The 13490-nt window shown below is 39.4% G+C and overlaps 1 non-coding gene across 1 annotated transcript; it reads left to right on the top strand.

Moving 5' to 3' along the window:
- Positions 1-12895: 12895 nt before the first annotated feature.
- LOC139180242 (U6 spliceosomal RNA) lies at positions 12896-13002 on the top strand. The gene has a single exon (XR_011564578.1). It is a non-coding gene; the product is annotated as a U6 spliceosomal RNA (small nuclear RNA).
- Positions 13003-13490: the final 488 nt, after the last annotated feature.

Below are 13490 nucleotides of genomic sequence, written 5' to 3'. Positions count from 1 at the left end.
CTGGAAATAACTTCCATCTCTGTTTATGGGCATGGATGCTGAAAGTCACATCATTCACCAGCGATCATATCATGACGAATTTGCTTTCAAGAAGACAGTGAAGAAACAGAAAGAATCTCTTCATCTCTGGATTTAAAGCAGATGGTTTTGCACTTAATGTCCTATCACATGAGAATTCCATCATGATTGTTTCATAACAAGTTACATGACAGGTTTGTGCTGTGTGAGGAAATGACAAGCTCTGTGACCCCTGTCTCATGAGAGTAGGCAGTGACAGAGCTAGCGGGAAAGAGAATTTTACTTCATCCGTACCACGTGGTAAGGACCCACATCTCCTGTGCTGGGGGTACCCAGACCTTCAAGGAGCTGAGGAGGTCCTAGAGGTTGCAGAGTTCTCTTGAGTCCATGTGAAAGCACAGGGCAAGTGACCATTAGTGTACCGGTTTTCTCACTTCTACGGTAGCAATCAGTGTGTGCTCCACAAAGTCGTAGGCTGGACACCAGACCCCCAGGCCTCATTGCACAGAGCAACTCTGCTTCTATCTGTTTTATGTCAAGACATTTGGGGATTTTAATTTTTATAAAAGTCCTTGCAAATTCTTCCTTCAAATTACTGCTCTGAAATATGACATTTACCTTATTGAATTACTTTAACAACTTCTTGCTCTCTGCAAAAGACATCACCTTCCAGAGGAGCAGCTGTGGCCAAAGTTTTGGTCAAAACCCTGTAGCTCTGAAAACCCTCTTCAACCAACAGATTGCTGACACCAAGAAAGGTCACTGTGCTCTTATCAGGAGAGGAAAAGAGTTCGCAACCCCCATGCAAAGTGCCCCAGCTTGAATAAAGCTTACAAGAGAGAATTTATGAGAAAAACTGGGTAGGCTTTCATTCAGGCTTTTAAAATAATTACACCTATTGGACAGCCTTTGACCAAAGGTAGGCTGGAGCATCCCCGGGTTGGATTTATAAGCAATGCCCCCCTCCACACACACACCTTCAACTGTGAGGCATTATTCTTTGCCCAGGTCCACATGCTTGATTCTCTCTTACCTTATGAAGAGTTGTTGTACCAACGACTTTGAATCTGTAAACAAAAATATGGAGCATCCCTCATCTGATATGCTCAATTTTTGTCAGAAGGTTGGTATGAACTCAGCTCATTTTTTACACTTTGCCCTCTCAATCTGGTCAGCTGCCATAACAGAATACCACAGGCTTGGTGGCTTAAATGACAGAAAGTTATTTCTCACCATTCTGGAGGCTAGAAGTCCAAGATCAAGGGGCCAGCAGAGTTGGTTCTGATGCAATCTCTCTCCCTAGCTCCTCACTGCCACCATGTGTCGTCACTGTATTCCTATGTGGTCTTTCCTCGAGGTACCTGTGGAAGGAATGAACTCTCTGGTCTCTTCATATAAGGACACCAAACCAAGCAGATCAGCACTCCAGCCTTAGGATCTCATTTAACCCCGATTTCCTCCCTAACAGCCCTATTTTCTGATGTAATCACATTGGGGCTTAGGATTTTGACATAGGAATTTGAAGGGGACACAGTGCAGTCCATAGCAGCCTCTCTTGCAAATTTTAATTGGCAAGAAAAAGTTGGATGTGAATCAAACATTTTGACACCAAAGAAATTTATTTCAAGGCAGATAGAGTGCCTTAACAGTGTTGGGAGCTGGTGTGAGAGCAAAGGAGATCGGCAGAGAAAATAACTAATTCAAGAACCCTCAAGCTACACCTAAAACTCAACCTGAGAGAGTTTGTGAAAAATAGCCTACCTAACTGAGGTGTCGGAGAAGGCAATGGCACCCCACTCCAGTACTCTTGCCTGGAAAATCCCATGGATGGAGGAGCCTGGTAGGCTGCAGTCCATGGGGTCGCAAAGAGTCAGACACGACTTTCACTTTTCACTTTCATGCATTGGAGAAGGAAATGGCAACCCACTCCGGTGTTCTTGCCTGGAGAATCCCAGAGATGGGGGAGCCTGGTCGGCTGCCATCTGTGGGGTCGCACAGAGTCGGACACGACTGAAGCGATTTAGCAGCAGCAGCAGCAACTGAGGTGTAAGTAAAAATAATGAAATCAGCTGGATTTTGCTCCCAACTTGGGTCTTAAATTCACCTGCCTCTGGAGTTGATAACATCAAGATACCTTGTACTGTAATGGGTTTGTTCTGAACAACTGTGTGCTGCTTTCAGGAATCACCATGCATCCTTAATTTGTCAGATGAAATCTGGAGGTAACTGTGACAAATCCAGAAAAGGTGTTTCCAAACAAGACACAAGCTGATTTCAAGACAATCGTGATTTCAAGGGGACATTCCTTCATTCCTTGGTTCCAGCTGATGGAAAAATCATCAGATATGTTTGTGTTTAGAATAGCACAGTAAGCCCTCAATAAGTAATTTATATAGTCTTTGGTAGTTTTCAATGTCAAATTCTCTTTTTAACCAGTATTAAAATATCCAAGACTTCAACCTTATTTTATTTTTTTTTCTAATTTTATTTTATTTTTAAACTTTACATAATTGTATTAGTTTTGCCAAATATCAAAATGAATCCATCACAGGTATACATGTGTTCCCCATCCCGACCCCTCCTCCCTCCTCCCTCCCCCTCCTCCCTCAACCTTATTTTAAAATCACAGCAAAGTTCTGAGAGAGCAAAAACTTGAGAGAATGTCAGGATTCAGCCAAGCATAAACTTTTCGGATCTGAATTTATCACGACTTGTGACTGTGACAAAAGAATGTTGTAATACAGAATTCAATCATATATCTTGTCAAATTAGGTTATTAAACTTTGTACTTTAAATATATCAATTCCAACCCTTCACTCTTTAACATGTAAAAGAGTTTACTGGAGGCTAGCTTTGAGAGATCAAGATAAATGTTCTGAGAAATGGTCATTTTTAATTTTAAAATGTGGGAGTTTTTGTAAAACATACAGATAGAAAGAAAAAGGAAACAAATGAGAAGAAATAATTCAAAGTCATCTGAATATTAATGACATTACATTGGAAATAAATTTTATACTCAAATGTCTACTTGATTAAGCATTTCCTGTATCATTGAGATAGGAATTTCCTTCATTTTTAATAAAATGCACTTTCGTGAAAGGAGAATGAAAAAACTGGCTTGAAACTCAACATTAAAAAACTAAGATCATGACATCCAGTCATATCACTTCATGGCAAACAGAAGGGGAAAAATGAAAGCAGTTACAGAGATTTTATTTTCTTGGGCTCCAAAGTCACTGCAGACCATGACTGCAGACATGAAATTAAAAGTTGTCTGCTCCTTGGAAGAAAAGCTATGACAAACCTAGACAGCATGTTAAAAAGCAGAGACATCACTTTGCCAACAAAGGTCCATATAGTCAAAGCTATGGTTTCCTTGTTAGTCATGTACAGATATGAGAATCGGAGCATAAAGAAGGCTGAGCACCAAACAATCAGATGCTTTCGAATTGTAGTGCTGGAGAAGACTCTTGAGAGTCCCTTGGACTACAAAGAGATCAAACCAGCCAATCCTAAAGGAAATCAACCCTGAAGGGCTAAAGCTGAAGCTCCAATTCTTTGGCTACCTGCTGCAAAGAGTTGACTCACTGGAAAAGACCCTGATGCTGGGACAGATTGAAGGCAAAAGGAGAAGGGGAAAGCAGAGGATGAGGTGGTTGGATGGCGTCATCAATTCAACGGTCATGAAACTGAGCAAACTCTGGGTGATAGTGGGGGACAGAGGAACACGGAGTGCTGCAGTTCAGGGGGTCACAAACAGTTGCTGCTGCTGCTGCTGCTGCTGCTAAGTCGCTTCAGTCGTGTCCGACTCTGTATGACCCCATAGAAGGCCTCCTACCAGGCTCCTCTGTCCCTGGGATTCTCCAGGCAAGAACACTGGAGTGGGTTGCCATTTCCTTCTCCAATGCATGAAAGTGAAAAAATAAAGTGAAGTCGCTCAGTCGTGTCTGACTCTTAGCAACCTCATGGACTGCAGCCTACCAGGCTCCTCCATCCATGGGATTTTCCAGGCAAGAGTACTGGAGTGGGGTGCCATTGCCTTCTCCCACAATAGTTAGACATGACATGGTGACTGAACAACAACAACCTTAGTCATAAACCTTAGAAATTCAGTTTAAATCAGCACTTCTCAAACATTAACTAGAGAATTCTTACTGCATTGTTAAAGGGAACATGCTCTGGAAAATGTCACTGAGAAATGCATAAAATTCCTGTCCTTTAAATTGAACAAAGGAGGCAAAAATGTGTCCTTAATATATAACTTGCTTATAAGATTGAATGTAGCTATTAAACAGTTGTTGGAGAAAAAAATACCAAAACTCAGAAATAACTATATTGGGAGTTCTCATCCATTTCTAGCAGATTGGAATTTTTTTTTTTTTACTTTTTCTTTCCTCAAAAGAAAATAAATTTATAGAGATCTATAGAAATCCTAAGTACCTCTTCTAAAAGATGAACAACAGAAGTCTCAATCAAGGTTGTTGAAAGCATAGTTTGTTGAAAAGGGTGAAAGGTTAAAGTGTAGAATTATGAGAGTTTGGAGGAAGGGAGGTAATAATGTTAAAATAAAACTATAAAAATCACCAGACCAAAAAGAGTGTGTGATATATAATTTTACCAGAGGGATGGTATGGGGAGGGAGCTGGGAGGGGGGGTTCAGGATGGGTAACACGTGTACACCCGTGGTGGATGCATGTTGATGTATGGCAAAACCAATACAATATTGTAAAGTAAAAAAAAATAATAATTTTTTTAAAAAGTTAAGATTAAAAAAAAAATACCAATAGGCAAATTAAAAGGTAAAAATGTGCTCAGTCACTTCAGTCCTGTCTGACTCTATGCAACCCCATGGACCATGGCCCACCAGGCAGCTCTGTCCATGGGATTCTCCAGGCAAGAATACTGGAGTGGGTTGCCATTTCCTTCTCCGGTGATAAAAGGTAAAATAGGACTCTGCTGCTGCTGCTGCTGCGTCGCTTCAGTCGTGTCCGACTCTGTATGACCCCATAGACGACAGCCCACCAGGCTCCCCCGTCCCTGGGATTCTCCAGGCAAGAACACTGGAATGGGTTGCCATTTCCTTCTCCAATGCATGAAAGTGAAAAAATAAAGTGAAGTCGCTCAGTCGTGTCTGACTCCTAGCGACCCCAGGGACTGCAGCCCACCAGGCCCTTCCGTCCATGGGATTTTCCAGGCAAGAGTACTGGAGTGGGGTGCCATTGCCTTCTCCTACTATAATATTAATAAAAATATAGATAATCCTCCATGTATTCAATACTGCAAATCTTCAGAAAACCTAAATGTTATCAATAAGATTCAAGTTTTGGATGATACTTTTATTTTACTGTAGCCAGTAAAATGTAGCCATGTGTGTAAACTGTTCTAGTCTGCACACATCAGGGAACTAAGCTGGACTTGAAATAAAACACTCATCTAAAAAATTTTGATTAGACAACCACAAAAACTTGAAGATAATATTTCAGTTTGAAGGTGGCTGGGTAATGGTGAGGTGGGATATACTTCCCTATGTTAACAAATAATTTCTCTGTGACAATCCTCTTCAGTCTTCATCAATTTTTATCAGGTTCCTCTACTTATCAAATTGTATGAACTTTTAAAGAGTTATTTAAATTTTGATGTTTCTACTTGTTCACGTATATCTCTCCTTGTTTGCTGTTGGACTGGTCATGGAGTTTATGTTGTCTCTCTGTCCAAAAATATTATGGAGTCTAACCACTTTTTCTATCTGCTCTTTTCATGTCATTTATGTTAAGCCTCCTTCCCTTTACAGTAGTCAGAAGATTTTTGACGATTATGAAGATGATGGAGAAAATGGTATCACTAAGGAACATCTACAACAATGAACCTGGGACATGAACTAGGTCATTACTTCTCAGAGAGGGGAAACTTGTTACAGGCAAGTCTAACTTCAAGTCTCTTTTCCTTCCATGGTTTTACAAGGAAGTCATTTGACTGCCCTGGTCAAGCAATCAGATGCTTCTTTGAATTGTAATCCCAATGATAATTTCATTGAACCTCCTTTGTTCCTAAGATATAAAATCCCTAGAGTTGTAGAATATCTGTATAAGAAAATAAAACTATTCAAAGGAGAAAAACAACTTACAAATAAATTTGCCAGAGAATCTGTGACATAAAATGTTAATTATTTCACGTTAGAAAAAAGAATGTCCTATAAAAAACTAAATGGTTCCTTAATGGTAGAATTTGCAAAATTTAACTTTTTAAGTCATCAAAAACTTATTTTACTGTATGGCTTAATTTAACTTTTGCCCCAATAATTTAGTCAATTGCCCTACTGATATTTTTGAATAATTATTTCCTCATGTGGGGTGAATGAGTGTGTGTGTATGTGTTCTTATTCTATGTATCAATTATGTGGGTTTTTTTTTGGGGGGGGGATGCAGCATGTGGGATCCTAGTTCCCCGACCAGGGATGGAACCCAACCGCCTGCATTGGAAGCACAGTGTCTTAACCACTGGATTGCCCGGGAAGTCCTTGTATTATTTTCTTATGTACTGTTGGTTGCTTCCAAGGCTGTCTATTTTTTTACCCACTTATTTTTTATTCTTTCATCAGTGCTGTGAAATTTTAGCCTGAAACATTTTTAATCTCTGTTAGGTACAACAACTGGAGAAGGCAGTGGCACCCCACTCCAGTACTCTTGCCTGGAAAATCCCATGAATGGAGGAGCCTGGTGGGCTTCAGTCCATGGGGTCGCTAAGAGTCGGACAGGACTGAGCGACTTCACTTTCACTTTTCACTTTCATGCATTGGAGAAGGAAATGGCAACCCACTCCAGTGTTCTTGCCTGGAGAATCCCAAGGACAGGGGATCCTGGTGGGCTTCCGTCTATGGGGTTGCACAGAGTCAGACACGACTAAATCGACTTAGCAGCAGCAGCAGCAGGTACAACAATGTTCCTTCTTTCTCTTCTTTTGCCTAATTTTCTTAGCTCCTGAAAACCACAGGGATTCTGTCTCCTAAGACATACTATCAGTCATCCCACAACCTCCCTGACTGGCATTTCCTGGAAATTATAATCTCAGAAGGATGTATGAAGGTGGAGCAAGGGGAGAATATTGGCCTACTCACTTCAAAATTAGCATCAAGACAGAAGAGGAGAGTTACCTGGTGCCTTAGCAAACTCTCAAACTAACTGTCACTCTATGGAGGAATTACAGCATGACTTTCTATTTTATTTAGGTCCACCTGCCTGTGTTATCTCAGAAGGTGAAAGACTGGGCCGATCACCAGCTTTTTAAAAAAATCTAACTATTCAACCCTCTAGTTGGGGTAACTTCTTCCCAGACACTGCCTATCATGTGTCGTTCATTAGTGGTCTTCATAGGAACTTGATTACAAAGTTGAGAAGAGTGATGGACTCCAAGAGGACAGGTGACATTTAAACCCCAAGTCCCACTGCCTCTTCAGACCATGGTTATGGAACACGATTATTGGAGGAAGTCACATCTTACAATCTGTCCTCTTGTCATGCTGAGGATGAGCACACTTGAACTTGGAGATGGCCTTACAACTTCTGAATGGGAGGGACACTCAGAGATGGTTGCAGGACCAGAACCCGCACTTGTCATCACCAATCAGGTAATAGTCAAGGAATCCTTGTGAACACATTTTCTCCTAAGAAATGTGTAAGATTACTTCTTCCTCTCTAATGGCATTTTGGGTTGTCGATCTTTAGATAAATATATAAAATCTTTATGCTAAAGCAAAAAACAATTTGGGTGGGAGGAGAATTAGAGTGAGAAAAATGGCACCCTCTGGATGAATTGGGCTTCCCTGGTGGCTCATCTGGTAAAGAATCCTTCTGCAATTCAGGAGACCTGGGTTCAATCCCTGCATTGAGAATATCCCCTGGAGAAGGGAAAGGCTACCCACTCCATGGAGAATTCAAACACTGACCCTATGGGGTCACAAAGAATCAGACACGACTGAGCAAATTTCACTTCACTGGATGAAAATGTTAACAGAATCTCAACGGAGACTTTTTTGTCAAATTATACACCCTCCCTGGCATTAACTTTAGCAATAGGTATGGAATTCATGAGGTGCTTAATTTTTATTGTACAAATTAAAGACATTAAATAGGAAGTTTTTTAGATTCTGCCTGTGGTGTAATTTGTGCCTCAAGGTTGAAATCTATTGGAAGGAAAGATTTGACCACAGTTAATCATAACTCACAGTTGGTGGTTGGCTAACCTACAAAGTTAGAATGAGGATAATTAAGTATAATATAATCGTGCCTTAAATATAATTTCTTTTTTTTTATGCATGTACATGGATTCACTAGGCTTTTGGTGTAAAAACAAGAGCTTGTCTTTGGAGCTGGATATCAGTTTTATATACAAATCCTTAAATGCTTTGTATGTTTGGCAGTTTTTATTTCATTAAAAGAATTGAGAAAGTCAATTGCAAAGCAATCTGAAAAAAAAATTCTTCTGGTACATTTGCCCTAAACATTGACCGTTGTTGGCATTCCCAGACCTAAACGGACACATTGTTTTTTTACTGACTCTCCTTGGCTGAGCCTTTCCAAAGCATTCAGTTTTTTTTAATAATTCATAACAATTTTTCCCTATATTATGGTTTTTAATTGGAAACACTGAATAAACATTCATTCATTTCATGGAGTAATTCACCATAAGGAGATGACCAAGTTTAGATCATATAATTACATAAACTTGAGAAAAGCCATTCCCTTTATAACTAAAATAGACACTTGTGTGATTAAAAGATTTTGAACTATGGACTGTGAAGCTTCAAATAATTACTCTTTCAGTCTTCAAAAAGATTGCCCCTAAGGAAATACAAACAAGAACATCAAGTCAAGCACCTGTAAGCAGAGAACATAAAACTAACATTTTAAATTTGAAAGTGCTAGTGGTCTTTCTGTATTTTCTCATTTTATATCTTTCTGGTGACTTCTAGTGCCCGGAGCATGCTCTGGATTAACATGTTTACTTTCTCTCAAACCTCTAGTTCCCAAGTCTTTTATGTCCTGCACCCTACTCTCTCACCTCAACTCCTAAGTGGCAGCTCTAAGCTTATCAAACCTAGGAGACTATAAAATAAAGTGCCTGCTTAAAAGCTGAGTGATGCCTGTTAAAAGCTAATGCTACCCAGGATAAAAAATAATAAAGGAACAGGAATGTAACCTCTGACCTCTCTGAACCAGGAAATGGTTTTTCCAGTAACAATGAATATACCTTTTCCAAACAGAGGTCAAATAAGTTGTAAGTAACAGAGTAAATTTAAAACACTATACATGGTAGACTGACATGTGTTTTTCTTCACATAATGTTATAAACAATGGTCATATTTGAAAGGAAGAAACTTAGCACAAATCACCTCAAATTTTAATTTTCTCTCCTGCCCGCCTGTCTTCCTCTTTTTTCATTTTCACCTTCTGAGAAAACTTCAGAAGCAGCCACCTCAGAGTGCATCCATTTGCTGGGGCGCCATTGCTTAAAGTAGTCTTAAGCTTGATTTCAAAGACAAGCTTGATTTCAGATATAATTTTTAATAAATCTCTAATCACTATTTTATTTTTGTGCTTGTCCTGTAAACTGAAATATTCAAAGGTTAATTTTATCTATTCAATTAACAAATATTTAGTACATTTTGCCAATTTTTCCTTTATACCAAAGGAATGTGATTATTCATTCTGTCTGTAAGTTTATTGCAGATGAAATGCCATTTCAGGATTTCAGACAGCACCTTTTCCATCTTGTGTCCTGTCAGGCCCAGCAAGGATATTTCCAGACTGTCAATCCTCACATTTTTCTGGCTGACTTTGTTCTTTCCTGTGTGCAGTCTGACCAAGCCTCCTTTTCTAGAATAACTTTCAGCCCCCGTGGTCTCATGAGCTTCGGTGCCACAAAGGTCTATTTATATTTATATTAAACCGGACATGTCCATGTAACTGCATATTCTCTGTAATGTTTTCTCCATAGCCAAGAAAACTCAATAAGTTAACTTTTGAGATAATATCTAAGATGAAAATCTCAGCTGTTTGACTAAAGGATGGATTTCATTGAAATGTTTCACATTTTCAGTACATTGCTTGATAGAGCTATTGCATGTAACAGATTCTGATTTAGCTAGAAATGAAATTCTCACAACTGAATATCAGCTCAAGCCACAGAAAAGAATATAAGAAAGTTCAACTACTGGAAAAAGAGAGTGGATACCATTCTTATTTGGGAGGTGTGAATATCTTGCATTGACGTGTAGCATCTTTTATCACTGGAGTGACAAGTTAGTTTAGGAATTATAGATAATTAACACAATATTGTTACTTATTGTATTTTCACCATTTTACATTTTCTTCTTTACAATTCCTATTAGTCACATGTTTGGCTTCATAAGTTTATCCTTTCAAGTCCTTATCCTTTCTATCCTGATTTTCAACTTTTTAATATTTTCTTTCTTCTGGGTCTTGAAATATTTTTGCACTTGATCTTCCAATCAAAGAATTCAAGCTTCAAAGGTGGTTGTCCTTTCTTGCAGTTTTATGCATAAATTGAGAAATCTTGAAATGGGAACAATTATAACTAAAATGTTAGGAATTGGGAGAAATTATTTTTTTAATTTTGTAAAATACCTAGTGTAATGCCTAGGATGTAACAGGTGCCTCATTTTTTAAAAAGCTATTAAAAACTTTATTGAGATGAAAAGGTCTCCAGATTGAGTATTTTCCATATCATGGAATTTACATGAAATAATTGACTTGCCCCTTACATGTTAGGTTTTGAAAAGCCAACAAAATTCCAGTTTTAATCTCTTTAATTCAGAATTGTTTTCAGCGGGAATTAGACTGCTATCTTTTATGTGGAGATGCTGTGATACCAATAGGTTAGTGCCTTTTGCTGAGCAATATGTTGCATATTTTATAACTTTCTATTTCCAAGATTGAAGGGTCAGATATTTTTTTTTCTCTAACATCTAGCTGCAAAATTGATGATCTAAAATCACTCTTCTCTGACTGTTTCCAACTCGAAGTTCTTTGCCTCTACTGAACTGAAAACAGTGATCTACATGAAATAGAATGGAATTAAGGCTTTGGCTCTCTGGAGGTTCTGGCAGAGAGAAATGGTAGAGAGGTGGGGTTCTCACTTAACTACTCATGAAATTGGAGAGTAGCATCCTACTTTGGAGACAAATACTGAAAAACAGAGTATGTTGAGAATAGCCTGGATTTCTGGGCTCTATGGAGGCCTGTGGGGCAATCTGCCCGAGTCCTGTACTACTGATCTGACCCAAAGTGAAAAAAAGAAAAGCTGAATCTTCCTTGAGTCCAGGGAAGGTAGAATTCCTCCAGGTGTTTTTACAGAAACAGACAACTTCCTACCTACCAATAATGTGCCATAGAAATGAAAAAAAAAAAAAAAATGAGGCAATTTCTTAAAGCTCAGAAATATGTATTCCTTTTTACATTTCCACACATTTCGCTGCTTTGAGTGCAAGAACACTCTAAAATCAAGATGACAAAGCAGTATTTTGCTCAAAGGGGGCTTTTTTTTTCTTCTAATCATTTAAAACCCAGTTCAAGAACCTGCCAAATCCAAAATAATTATGTGAGATATCTAATCTTCCTCCCATGTTGTTATAAATCATGAAAAACAATGTTCCGTTTCAGCTCCATGGTGTTTTGGCCGCAAAGTACACGAATAGCATTTTGAGAGTCACATACCACCCAGCAGAACTAGGGCTATCAGGATACTCAGACATGTCAACGGAAGGAAACAAACCAAACAAACTAAGAGACTCTGGCTGCATGAAGAAAGCACACAGGTGAAACAACCAAGTGACCCACAGGGAGAGCGATGCCAGCCGAAATAAAGGTGTGACAAGTGCCAAAGCTTGAGGCCAGCTTCCTATGAAATGAAAAATTTAATCTAAGTCTTCAGAAAGTGTAAAGCCTTGCATTTGGAAATTCTGAAAATGGCTCTTCCCAATATTTCCCCCTCTGCACTTTTTTCTTCAATCCCATTAATATAATAGTTTTCACAGTATCATAATTTTCACTCTATTTTTAGAGTGGTTGGAAGCCTTGTTCTAGTTTGATTCCATGATAAGAGTATTCCTTCCTATTTGCAAAGAGAAACAATATGCCAAGTGATGGAAGAAGCCCCTCTGCTCTCTGCCAGCAACTACTCACAGGGGAAATAAAGACAGAGGACACTATCCAAACCCTCTCTAAAAGTTGCAATTGAAAAACACCAGGTTGAAATAATTCTACTCATCAAAGTCATTAAAAAGTTAACCCTGAGGAATAAACGAAGTGGAAGGAATTCTTCCAGGCATCTTGGGGAGTTGTTTCCGCCTCCCAAACAGTCCAGCTTCCAGAGAATTATTGAGACAAAAAAATAAAAAATACTTATGACTCAGGTATTCTTAAAATATTTCCTTTTTGTTCCTCAGTGGCTTTTCAAGTCACCCTCTTATGAATGCACAGCCCTCACACATTTCTACCTGGCAGCACCAAGCTGTTCCTCAGATCTTTGTTTCATAAGGAATTGATGAGACCGTGATTCAAGGTCTCACATACTGTGTGTGTGTCTGTGTGTGTGGATGTGCGTCCTCTTAGCCATGGAGTAGGTAAGTTTAAAATTGAACATGTAAAATATCATGTATGAAACGAGATGCCAGTCCAGGTTCGATGCACGATACTGGATGCTTGGGGCTAGTGCACTGGGACGACCCAGAGGGATGGTATAGGGAGGGAGGAGGGAGGAGGGTTCAGGATGGGGAACACATGTATACCTGTGGCGGATTCATTTTGATATTTGGCAAAACTAATACAATTATGTAAAGTTTAAAAATAAAATAAAATTAGTGCTCGCTTCGGCAGCACATATACTAAAATTGGAACGATACAGAGAAGATTAGCATGGCCCCTGCGCAAGGATGACACGCAAATTCGTGAAGCGTTCCATATTTTTTCCTGTGGCGGATTCATTTTGATATTTGTCAAAACTAATACAATTATGTAAAGTTTAAAAATAAAATAAAATTTAAAAAATAAAATTAAAAATAATAATAATAAAATTGAGTTAATAACATAACCTGTGTTTTCAGTACTTGCTATTTCTTATTTTGTCCTGTGTGCATTTTTCACAGACGGCTGTGGGAATCTCTCTCCTCCCACGTCCTCCATACCGTGCTGTGCGATCGCCCCCGTTGAGGGTCCCACCCGCTTCTGCCTGGTTGGGCTGTGACTGTGTTGAGTCAGTGAAGCACAGTAAGCTGAACAGCTCCCCAGGGCACTCACGCTACGGGAAGCCTGAGCGACACGGAGAAGCCTCGCACGTGTGATCCGTCCGCTTTCCCGCTGAGCCCGCCTTCACTGCGCGCAGCCCAGCAGCGGACACATGCCTGATTCCAAACGGCGGTCCTTCCGACCAGCCCCAGCAGAGGCCCCCGATATCAC

The sequence above is a fragment of the Bos indicus genome, chromosome 27 (assembly GCF_029378745.1).
Source record: "Bos indicus isolate NIAB-ARS_2022 breed Sahiwal x Tharparkar chromosome 27, NIAB-ARS_B.indTharparkar_mat_pri_1.0, whole genome shotgun sequence".
Lineage (NCBI taxonomy): Eukaryota > Metazoa > Chordata > Mammalia > Artiodactyla > Bovidae > Bos > Bos indicus.
The sequence above is the reverse complement of the archived record's forward strand: the minus strand, read 5'-3'. Positions and strand labels throughout refer to the sequence as shown.